A 13,033-nucleotide genomic window follows, 5' to 3' on the forward strand; every position below is an offset into this window, starting at 1 on the left:
TTTCTGGTCATAACTCAAGAATTCATGCACTAATTATGACAAACTTCACACAAATGTTTAACAGGATAAAATGATGACGTGATGACATTTTTTATCCAAAAGGTCAAAGGTCAGCTTCACTGTGACATCATCATGTTCTGCATAAAACGCTTCTCAGGCCATTGTTCAGTGTCATATCTCAGGAACAGAAGGGGAGACATTTGGTCAGATACTGAATTGGTGACTCTAATGTTGTGCTGATTGTATAGATCTTCTGTGTGTGAAGCATCCATGTTTTCACTGACATGGATGTAAACTGTGAAGCATCCATGTTTTCACTGACATGGATGTAAACTGTAACTGCAACCTGACTGATGTGCAGAGACGCACAATAGTGGGCGATAATTGTAGTTATTTTTATGATGCATAACTTTCAATCAATTTAATTTATTTTCCTTGTAGATATGGGGTTAAGTGCTTAAGATCTTTGCCTTAAAGGGGAACTAATGTTTTTTTCAACCTGGGCCCTATTTTCCGATCTACTTTTGTCTAAATGAGTGATAGGATGTTCAATATGTGACATTTCTCCAGTATGAAGCTAGGGCTGACCTGCCTGCAGCCCGTGAGCACGCGCTATATTAAATAATAGGGCACTCAGACAGCGTCAAACAACGTCAAAATACGTCCACTAAAAGTGCATTTTTTTCACACAGATAGGCTCGGATTGTTAGTATAATTATCTGACGACATAACGGAAAGGAGAAATGAACGTCTGTGTTTACCTTTAGCTGGATTCAGACATGTTCCTCTGCCTGTTGCTGCTCCCTCTCTCTCCTCGTCCTCTCTTCAGTTTCAATGAGCTCTGCGTCCGTGTACGTCCGTGTACTCCGTGTTCAAATAAATGCGGACAGTCATCAAGTTCAGATGGCTCATCCAGATCCAGTTGGTCAAAATCGGATAAAAATTCAGCCATGACTACTCCAAACAGAGTAACTCCTCGCGTTTGTAAGGTCGCTCCAGCGGTAACTTCCTGCAACAACTCAAATCTAGCAAGATTCACTCTCTGAGTGAGTGTTTTGACTTGCCACAACAAACATGTCCGAAGTTTTACCCGATTTTGACCAACTGGATCTGGATGAGCCATTTGAATCAATAAATCTTGTTTACTGATCTGCTCGGACCCAAAAACCACCATTTTTGGGGGTTCAGAAGAAACGTCAATGTTACCAAAGGTTTTGTTGAAACTTTCCCACATTCCAACCGAATCGTCAGCATTGCATTTTATGTGTCTGCAAACCATGGGTACGTTACATTTGTAGCAGATATGTTGAACTACGTTTCAACCACATTGTGTGGTTAACATGATGTTAGGCTTAGGCACAAAAAACATTTGGTTATTTTAAGGAAAAGATTGCATATGGCCTAAAATACCCTGGTTTTGAAAATGTTAAAGTTCACGTTTTCAGGCTTCATCGATCGGCATCCATCCTTTGAGTGACAGAGCAAATGTGATAGAATCCAAATTCAGAATGTAAATATATCTTTGCTTCTATTTTAGACCAAGTTTACTTTTAGAATACATCACAGCAGTTTGACTGCACTGTTTCAAGGTACTTTATTTGGGTATTTCTATTTTATGCCACCTTATATTTCTACTACATTACAATCCAGACAAATATTGTACTTTTTATTTTAAGATACTTTCTGCTTTAAAGCTTTAGTTACAACTTAAGTAGATGAAGCTACTCAGCAGTATGTGAAGTTTTAAAGTTAGCTTCACATTTACCAGCTGCAACATTAAAGAGATGAACACATTAATGCGTCAGTAATTATAGTTAAGTAATATGACATATATCAAGGTCCATTCAGCATTATAAGGCCATTTTTGAGGCTGAATTTTTACACTGTAGTACTGACACTTTTACTGCAGTAAAATATCTGAATGCTTCTTCGACCACTGAGTGTCTGAAGAATTTTTAAAGGAAATTCTTCTAAACTGGAGCTTTAAGTGAAGTTTAGAGGGGATTCTTGTCACATCCCACAGGTGAGTGATGCTGAGCGTGTGTGTGTGTGTGTGTGTGTGAGTAAGTGAATGACGGCAGGTTTTGCGTTGTGTCTTACAGCAGATTTGCGTGCTGGATCTCGTGCCGCACTCACGTGTCTGAAGAACGCCGAGTCACTGCGATCGGTGACACTGCTAATACACTAAGCAGGGATTATCAGTGCAAGACAAGCAGCCTGTGTCTGTGTGTGTGTGTGTGTGTGTGTGTGTAACCATGCATGTTAAGTGGGGCGTCATTTTCATTGTCTGTCACTAGAGTGTGTGTAGTGTTTGTGTGTGAGCATATACATGTATGATCAGCAGACACAAACCCATTTTAACTACCATAATGTGCTCTTGTACTATCATTGTGAAGACTGATTCTAATTTCAGAAAGACATTTTTGGAAACTGTGGATCTTCAAGTCAGCTGTTAGATGTGTGTGTTTACAAGCATGCAAACCTATTTTTAGAACTATTTAGAATTTAGGAATTAAACGCCGAAAGGAAACACCAAAGAATCAACAGCGACAAACTGATACATGAAGGAATATTGAAATTTTCTGCATTTGTTTGCTCAGCAACCCAGTCACCAGAAAAAAATGTTGGCGTTGCATGTTTCTGAAAAACGACCGATATGTCAGATTTGTACGTTACTATGTAGCAGGTTTGTTGAAACTTGTTGATGTTGATGTGTGGTCAGGTTTCAGCAGCAAAACCACTGAGTTGTGATCTGGAAAATCATGCTTTGGTTTAAAATTGCTGGTTTTGGTGCACTATCCTCACTGAAAAAACAGTGACAGGTCGCTACAAAACACTAATATTGGTGCCTAAAAACCCATCAGACACACAGCCACAGGTTGCTACAAGATATCCACATTTCAATAAGGAAGGACTCGTTTTTATGGCAAAAGAATATTTATTAACATGTGAACATATGAATAGAAATGTGAAAAGTCTTTGGCAATTAGACCCCGTAGAGACGGTATGATTTAAGGAGGGTGATGAATCCATGGTCGAATAGGGAACCCGGGGTGGTAGAGGTGTGAAGATGAGATGAGAGGAAGATGGAGAAGTGCCGATGATCTGGATGAGTAGAAGAATGAGCCTTTGTTGAGCTTGTCTGGATGGCTGTAGGTGGACGGGGTGGAGGAGGGCGTGAAGATTCAGCCTAAAATGATGGCTGACAGGAGCAGAGGAGAGAGCAGATTTAAAGGGAGTAGTGAGAGTGGGATGGAGAGAAATGCGAAAGGATGAGCACAGAGAAAGTCTTTCTGATTGAACTTACGCTGAGCTTCATTTAGTGCGTAAAAACAACACTGGAAAAACAGCAATGGGTCACGACAAAGAGCCCACATTTTGAGGCTTAACAGTCAGTGACGGGTTGCTGCACAACACCCACTCTTGGTGCCTAAAAAGCCACTGGGAAGGGGCGTCGGTGGCTTAGTGGTAGAGCAGGCGCCCCATGTACAAGGCTGTTGCCGCAGCGGCCCAGGTTTGACTCCAGCCTGTGGCCCTTTGCTGCATGTCACTCCCTCTCTCTCTCCCCCTTTAACACTTGTCTGTCCTGTCAAATAAAGGCTAAAAAATGCCCCAAAAATATCTTTAAAAAAAAAAAAAAGCCACTGGGAAAACAGCAACAGGTCGCTACAAAAAGTCCATGTTTGGTGCCTTAGAGGTGCTGGAAAAAGCATCAGGTTGATGGCTATAAACCACTGGATTATTACTGACAGGTTGCTAAAAAAAATGCCTGCATTCAATGCCTAGGGAACAGCTGGAAACACAGTGACTGAACGCTACAAAACACCCAAGTTTGGTGCCTAAAAAGCTGCTGGAAAAACTGTGATGGGTCACTACAATACACTTAAGATCGGTGCCCAAATAGAAGCCAAAAACACAGCGACATGTTGCTACAAAACACCCACGTGTTGCTAGTAAAACTGCTAGAAACACAGTGACTTCTATTGGCTAAAAGGCTGAACGATGGATCACGACAAAAGACCCATGTTTGTTGCCACTACAGCTGCTTTTTTGTGTCACCATCACCACATAACAAAAAAACATTGTCGCTATAAAAAAACATTTGGTACCTACAAAGCCTTTGGAAACACAGCAAGGGGTCGTGACAAAACCCCCATGATGGTGCCACTATCCCAGCTGGAAAAATACTGTTGTCACTACAAAAACACCCATATTTGTTGCCTATGAAGCCGCTGGAAACAAAGCAACTGGTCGCTACAAAACGCCCAGGGTTATGCCTTAAAAGCCACTGGAAAAATAACGTTAGGTCGCTTCAAAACACTCATGTTGGTTGCCTTAAAAGAAGCCGAAAACACAGCGACAGGTTGCTACAAAACACCCACATTTAATGCCCAAAATGCTGCTGGAAAATAGTGACATCACAACAGAAGACCCACATTTGTTGCCATCCTCCCTGCTGGAGATGCACAGATGTCTAGGAAAGAAACTGTGCGACTGGACTGTGCTCAGAAGATAAAAACAGCCTCTAAGATTAAATATTGCTCTCCATCAATGCTTGTCTCTCAGTTATAGCTGAAGTACGGCTGGATTTCGTTTAAAACACACTTTGTTTTTCATTGAACAAAAGACATTTCAAATGTTGTCTTCATACCATTAGCTGTATAAGAACGGACTAAATAAAATACAGTCCAAGAAAAACAAGATTTAAATCAGGAATAATAGCATTAGAGGTGTGTGTGCGTGTGAGTGTAAAGAGTGTGTGTTTAGTGTAAACATGTGAGTGCACAGTGTGTGGCAGTCATTCTCAATGACTGTCAGCAGTGTGTGTGTGTGTGTGTGTGTGTGTGTGTGTGTGTGTGTGCGTGTGCGTGTGCGTGTGCGTGTGCGTGTGTGGGTGTGTGTGTGTGTGTGAACATGCCTGTGTCCATGTGTCTGTGTTTTTGTCGTGCAGCTGTCACGTCATGTTTGTGTCTCTCAGCCTGTGATCTGTACTACAGTGTGTGGGTGTGTGTATGTGTACTTCCGTGTGTTACTGTAGCGTTGTGTTAATTTGCCTGTTTTAATTCTGCGTGTTCAGACAGTTTGCATCAGTGTGTTTTTTTCTCCAGAGCTAATTTTTTTCTCTCTGAGTGTGTGAGCAGCAGCGTGGTTTCTTGTGAAGGACTCTACTGATAATATTCTTTAATTTGTGTGACTCTGCAGTCTTTCTTTTGCTTGTTCATGTGTGTGTGGGTGCATGTGTGTGTGCGTGTGCTCTGCTGGTGATCCAGTTAATGAAAGCGCTCCATCTGTTTGGAGCGCCGGCAGGCCTGCAGCTGGGATAAAGACGATGATGATATCTGCTCATTAAAAGACAAAAAAAAGAGAGAAAATTTAAACTTCCTTCTTGTGAATCATGAGAAGACTGAGAACAACTGTACATTGATTTTTTCAAATTTCTAAATTTAATCCCTGACTCCTCCTGAATGATGTCTTCTGCCCACAGGAAAACTGTCTTCTGGGAAAATCTATTTTTAAGTTGAAATATGAAGGAAGTTTAAATTTGTAAATGTATATTTAGCTTTTGATATGACTGTAATCAGTTAAAGATGAGACTTGTTACTGTTGCTTTGTACAAGCAGCATTTCCTCACACATGAAACCACATATCTGAGACACTGTACATTCTGCCGTGATAGGCTGCATTCCAATTTCAAATTTTGTCCATTAGATGGTCCATGTTTGGACGGACAAGACGTGCTTTTCAGTCTTTGCGTGCAGGAACAGCACAGTGGTGAGGGGAGGAAGAGGACGGCAGACACATGAATGGACATGATTGTTTCCCAGCAGCTGAGAAAACGCCTCAAATTCAGTTAGAGGGCAAATAATTTCGTGTTAGCCGAGGAATCTGGAAGTGGACTTTTAACCCCACGGTCGTGAGATGGCGAGAGCTGATGAAGAAAGAGCGGGAGACAAAAAAGAAAGACAGAAAATCGAGAACTAAAATTGAGGAGGACTGAAAGGTTTATAGGGACAGTTCACCCCCAAATCAAAAATATATATTTTTCCTCTCACCTGTAGTGCTATTAATCAGTCTAGATAGTTTTGGTGCTGGAGTGTCACATTGGACGTAGAGATGTCTGCCCTCTCTCTAATGTAATGTAACTAGATGGCACTCGGCTTGCAGTGCACCAAAAACTAGAATAAAAAATACATTTGAAAAACTCGACAGCAACTGAATCATTGTGATGTAGGAAGAGTGCATCTACTCATGGACGGCTCGTGCTCGTGACAGGGCAAGATGTATCATTGACTTCCTCCTTGGCTGAGCTGTAATGTTAGCTAGCTCAGTGGTGCTAGGTGAGCTAGCAGTACATCCACGCTTCCTTCTGCGTGGTGAAATAGTTGGCAGGTGTGGTTCGGTAAAAGAAAGTAGTTCCTACATGAAACTGCTCACAACAAGGTCTGTGGATTATCCTGAGCAAGAGACATTGCTATTGAATTTTTCAAAACTTTTGGTTCTTCGAGCACCACGAGCTGAGTGCCATCTAGTTCCACTGTATTGGAGAGAAGGCAGACATCTTTACAGCTGATATCTCCAATGCTTTGCAACTCACACCAAAACAACCTAGACTGAAAATAGCACCACATGGGAGAGAAAAAATAAGTATTTTTGGTTTTAGACTGTCCCTTTAAAATAATTTTCTAGTTGCTCCAGATTCACAAGCTCCAGTGTTCTTTGTTTCAAACAAAGTTCAAGGATTGACCTCTTGAGATGAGTCATTAGACACAAAAGACATAACACTAACACACGATGACAGCAAAAACAATTTTTAATTAGCTACAGAGCTCCCCAGGGAACATGGGAATACAACTTTTTCTTTTACAAGGGTCTGGTGCACAATTATAGCTGCCCATATACACCAGAAAAATAAAATAAAGCAGTTTAACTTGATGACATGTTGAGCTCTACAACTCGTCATCTAAAACCTCACTGTGGCTGATTCTGCTCATACTTTCCCCCCTACAATATTTACAACTGTTCCAATGTGGTTTAAACATGTATACATTTTTTCTAGCTGCTTCAAAATAAAGGACATCAGAATTGCATCTCTGCTTTTTGCAGATGATGTTGCTCTGTTGGCTTCATCACACCGTGACCTCCAGCATGCACTGGGGCGGTTTGTAGCCAAATGTGAAGCGGTTGGGATGAGAGTCAGCACCTCCACATCTGAGGACGTGATTCTCTGCCTGAAAACTCTGGGTTGGGAGAGTTACTGCCCCAAGCGAAGGAGTTCAAGTATCTCAGGGTCTTGTTCACGAGTGAGGGTAGAATGGATCATGAGATAGACAGGCAGTTTAGTGCAGCATCAGCAGTGATGTGGGCACTGTGCCAGACCTTTGTGGTGAAGAGGGAGCTGAGCCAGAAGGCAAAGTTTTCGATTTACAGGTCCATCTACATCCCAACCCTCACATATGGTCATGAGCTCTGGGTAGTGACTGAAGGAAGGAGATCGCGGATACAAGTGGCCAGAATTGGTTTCTGCCTTAGGGAGAGGGTGAGGAGCTCAGACATCTGGAGGGAGCTCAGAGAAGAGTAAAGTAAGTAAGTAAGATTTATTTATATATTTTTCGCAGACATAGGTCACAAAGTGCTTCACAAGGACAATATACAACAAGAAAGAAATCATAGAAGCAAAGTGACTACCTGTACGTTGTTAGAAGTGCACAACTAACAAAACTATTTGCACACACACAACAAAAAAGAAGAATTCGAACTTCACACCAACACACAAAAAATTTGAAAAAGTACAGCTGTGGTACGTATAAATTACCCAAACGGCTGTCTAAACAGGTGCGTTTTTAGTTGGTCTTTAAAAGAAACCACAGATTCAGCAGATTGTAAGGCAGCAGGTAATGCATTCCAAAATTTAGGGGCTACAGTCGCAAAAGCTTGAACACCACGTCTTTAAGCGAGTGTGAGGGACAGACAACAAATGTAGTGTATTTTATCAAAGAGTGTGAACCGTTGATCACAGGTGAAGTAGTTCAGCTACAAGAGAGGGAGCCTGACCGTGTAATGCTCTGTAAGAGCCGCTGCTCCTTTACGCCAAAAAGGGCCATATGAGGTGGTTCAGGCATCTGATCAGGATCCTCCTGGGTGCCTCTTATAAGAGGGCATGTCCGACTGGTAGGAGGCCCCGGGGCAGACCCAGAACACACTGGAGGGGATTTATATATCTTATCTGACCTGGGAACGCCTCTAGATCCCCCAGGAGAAAGTGTTCCTGGGAATAGGGACGTCTGAAGTACTTTGCTCAACCTGCTGCTCCCATGACCCGCCCGGGATAAGCAGATGAAAATGGATGGATGGATGGATGGATGGAAGGATGGAAGGATGGACGGACAGTGGACAAAAATGTATATATGTGTCGATATTTCTGTTATTGTGCATAGAGATTTTTTGTTGTTGTTGTGAATGCACAGAATTGTGCAGATCTGGTCTCTGAAACTAGCACACTCAAACCCACATTTGTAAAACTGACAGTGAACTCAACATTACTGAGGAAAAAGAGAGAACTGAAAGAAGAGATGGAGTGAGGACAGATTCCAGTCACATTCCAGCTCTGGAGCTGCTGTGTTCAGTAATTTTAGATATTTCACTACGTATTTATGCAGAGCACACAGGCTGTGTTGTTGTATAATGGAGACCTCAGCTGCATCCATTTCACACAAAACCCCCTTCAGTCCTGCAGCATATAGACACGTCCCATCTCTATTCAAATCAGGATATAGCCAAATAAGGGCCACCATGTTCTTCTACATCCTGACCGTTTCTCATTAAAGATCTGGGCTGAGCAGAGTTTTCAAAAACAGTCTATACTTTGTCGCTTTGCCTGAACAGATGTAAAGAAAAAAAAACAGTGGCAAACTGAATTATTGCATTGATTTAATTTAAAGCCAGCAGCAGCAGCAGACGACTGTTACACTGCTGTGGTTAATCTGATTTAAAATGTACACAGAGTTTCTAGTGGAATTTAAAGAGAATGTCAGGTAGAAAGATGCTACTGATTTAATCAAGATGTAATGGAGTTAGTTTGTTTACTGGTACAAACATACAAACAGAAAAATGCAGGTTTGGCGGGCTGCTGTCTGTATGTTACCCTCTCTCCTCTTATGAGTGTATAGAGGTTGAACTAAAGAAGGTGTGTGTGTGTTTGTGAGGAGAGTGTGCACAGTGTGTGGCTCCAGGCTGGACACACACTCCCTGATCTCTAGAACTAATGAACCGTCCAAATTGTCGGCCATATTCTCGAGGTTTCAGTGTCCTTAAAAACACTCTTTTTTAGTTTTATCGTCCCAAACACATTCTCTGCATTTCTCAAATAACCCCCCACTCTCCCGCGCGCACACACACACACACACACACACACACACAGATGCAGTTTCATTTCATTAAGCAGGGGATCAACTTATGGCAAAGCGATGCCAGAAAACAATATTACTGTTTGTGCATAATACAAATTCTCACTGAGTGTAGAAATGTAAGCGGACGCTCTTACATCTTCTCTTGAATCTCTCTATAACGGGGGAAGAGATTTGAACTTTACTCATAGTGTTACAATAATATTTCTGCAGGTCAGCTTAAGATGACCTCATTGATTTTTAACAATTGGGCAACATGCATCATAGAATAACATAATGTGTCTGATAAAAAGGCTCTTCTCATCCCACATCACACATGTGTGTAAGTGCAGCCAAACACTGCTCAGTTGCTAGAAAAAAAAATATTGGCATTGTACGTGTCTGGAAACCATGAATATGTTACATTCGTATGTTTCATACATTTCATATCAACGTTTATAAAGTGAAATGGAGTACAATTTTTCCAGTGACCAGTGGCTGTTTCTCCAGCAGCTTCTCAGCCCCCAAACATGGGTCATGTTTTAGGAACACATGGCTGTCTCTCCTGCAATTATTTAAGGTACCAAATGCAGGTGATAATTAAACGTGCAATATGTAATTTTCTGCCGCTAGGGGTCTCAAACCAAAACAATAACAGAAGACGGAGTTGGATGACGTCACGAAGTAGCGTGGGATCATGGGAGTTGTAGTCATATAACAGATACAGACCTTACTTAGCTTTACAGTTAGCGATGGCTTCTCCCTCTCTGCTGCTCTCTCTTGCTCAGTGCGTCTTATGTTTAGCTATTCCTCTGCCTCTTTTATAAATGCAGTTCATTTACCGGCATCAGCTCAGCATTATAGAAACCTATCGTTAGATGTTGTGGTTAGCCAGCCGCTGGCCGGAGTGCTGGTGCCCCGGCGAGCAGCAGTGCTTGCAATACCCTGGTGGAAATGATTATTATTTCGATAACATCAGCCAGATGTTTGCTTACCTGTCTAGTAGAACACACGCGAGGTCGGCGTCGAATTGTAGTCCTAGATTTTCACGAAGCTCTCTCCATCTCGGAAAGGCCACACCAATATTTATCCTTGATTTAGCTCTCTTCTTATCCCAAATTCTTCTGGGATCGCTTGGTTGACCCGTACGTTTCCGTTTTACCGGCTTGTTTACCGGGACAGCTTCGGTGTCAGAAGGTGCAGCAACCGTCAATGCATAATCATGATCCATGACGAGTTAGCTTAGCCTAGCAACAGTAACGTTCATTCTCTGACGTCTCATCCGGTCTGCTTCTTCTTCTTCTCCTTCATTTAATGGCTATGGTAACTGGAGTTACGTCGCCATTGCGACCTAATGACACGGTCCGTAACTTTTATTAATATTTCATATTTATCTGGGTTTGAAAAATTGTTGGAAACATTTCTGATAATCAAAGTACACAACTAAACAAAATATATAATATTGGTTTAGTCATTTTTATGTGGAAAAACTACACATTATACCTTTAAGTTAAGGTGTTTTAGATTTTGAAAAGAATTTTGTCTATAATTTATTGACCTGCAAATGATCCAATCAATGCTCTCTGGGACTGGTGTCTGATGCCTCAGTCAGACACATATCGAACACATCTGCTAATGCTTACAGTAGATGATGATGCATATCTCAAATCATAGTGGTGGGTAGAGTACTGAAAATCTACACTCAAGTAAAAGTACAAATACTCTAATAAAAAGAGACTCAAGAAAGAGTGAAAATTACCATGTGAGACACCTACTCATGTTAAAGAAAAAAAAACGTTTTGAAATGAAGTAGCGCTGATTAGGGCTGCAATGAAAGTAATATTGGAGCTGGAATTACAATTTCAAAGCATAGTAAACCACTAGCTACAAAATAACTTGTGTCTTAATCATAACATCAAATTTAATGTCAAACATGAAAAATGAATGTCGCTAACATTAGCTAGCTAATTACATTTTCACCTACAGTTCGACTTCCTTCATTGTCCTTGCGGAGGTTAGAAGAGGAGTTTTTAAGCGGAGATTTCAGTGTTTTTCAGGAGGCACAGCAAGCACCTCATCATGGGACATGTTGTATATAAAGTGTGGCTGGCTCAGCCAAAGATTGCTAAAAACATGTTTAGGGGCTGAAAACCTGCAGGAAGCACTGCTACAGGTCTCAAAACACCCACATTTACAGGCTACAGTGCTGAAAAAATAAAACAAAAACAGCAATGACAGGTCCCTAAAAACATCCAAGTCTGGTGCCAAAAAAATACAGGAAAAACAGCAACCAGTGCCTAATTAACACCCACAGTTGGTGCCTAAAAAATGAGGGAAACACAGTGACAGGTCTCTAAAGAACACCAACGTGGTGCATGAAAAAAAATGCAGGAAAATCAGTGACAGGTCCCTAAAAATACTCACATTTGGTGCCAAAAAACCCCTGCAGGAAACACAGGGAGGGGTCAGGGTTTGGTGCCTAAAAAAGCAACACACCCACAGTTTGGGGCTTAAAAGATGCAGAAAAACATGTGATTGATCCTTAAAAAACAGCCATGTTTGGTGCCTAAAATCGCTGAAAAAAATCCCACATTGATATGATACGTATGAAATGTGCAAATGTAATGTATTTGTGGTTTGCAGAAATGTACAATTCCAACATTTTCTTCTGGCAACTGGGCTCAGTTCCAATGATGGTTTAAATGGCAAATGTAGTGAAAACAAAGTAGATAACTCGCTAAACAATATAGTCAAGTAAAGATGTAAAGTTTTAAAAAAGGAACATGTTCCTTGAAAAAAATACTTTCTCACTCAGGATGTGTTTCTACCCACTCCTGACAAAACGTGAACCTCGTCAACAACTAATACAGCTCGTCATTATGGAAAGAGTCATTAGGAGTTATTACTAAACAAATTTTGCATGTTAACATGCAAACTTCAGATTTTTCAGCATTTACAACTGTAGTTAAATGGAAATAATGAATATGTTATCTCAGTTATAATGATGTGTTTAGAGTCAAACTACAGTGCAGTAGACTCGCGTTTTTCTTATGGACAGAAAACAAGGGTGTTCCAGTTTCTCAGTTAGCGTGACGAGAAATCCCACAGTGACCTCCAGGTGTGTGTCGCTGCAGGTGGGGAGCGGTGCTAACATTAGTGAGCTTCAGCTCCCTTATAATACCAACACTGATCACTTTCCTGGGATCTTTAATACAGATAAAAGCATCCACCAACTGGCTAATAATAGTGCTCAGCCTATAAACACACCAATTAACATGGCATTACCTGCGCCCATCTGTAGGAAGGGACAGGCGTGTGTGCGTGTGTGTATGTGTATTTGTTTGTGTGCTGTGTCTCGGCAGTGTAGTGCGGGGTAAAGTCGGGATGTTCCCCTGGCTAATGGCTTTGGATCGGAGCCCGCAGTGACAGGACTGACTGACCGACCAACCGGCTGCTGCGTGAAGAAGCCTGGTTCACTGCCAAGTCAACACACTCATTACACACACACACACACACACACACACACACACACACATACACACGCACAGCTGAGACAGGAAACTGAGGGTGGGAAGAGTGTGTGTGTGTGTGTGACAGGAAGCTGATGTTGTTTGGAAATTAAAAGTGACGTGCTGCATCCAGAGCATAAA

The sequence above is a fragment of the Epinephelus moara genome, chromosome 2, assembly GCF_006386435.1.
Source record: "Epinephelus moara isolate mb chromosome 2, YSFRI_EMoa_1.0, whole genome shotgun sequence".
Lineage (NCBI taxonomy): Eukaryota > Metazoa > Chordata > Actinopteri > Perciformes > Serranidae > Epinephelus > Epinephelus moara.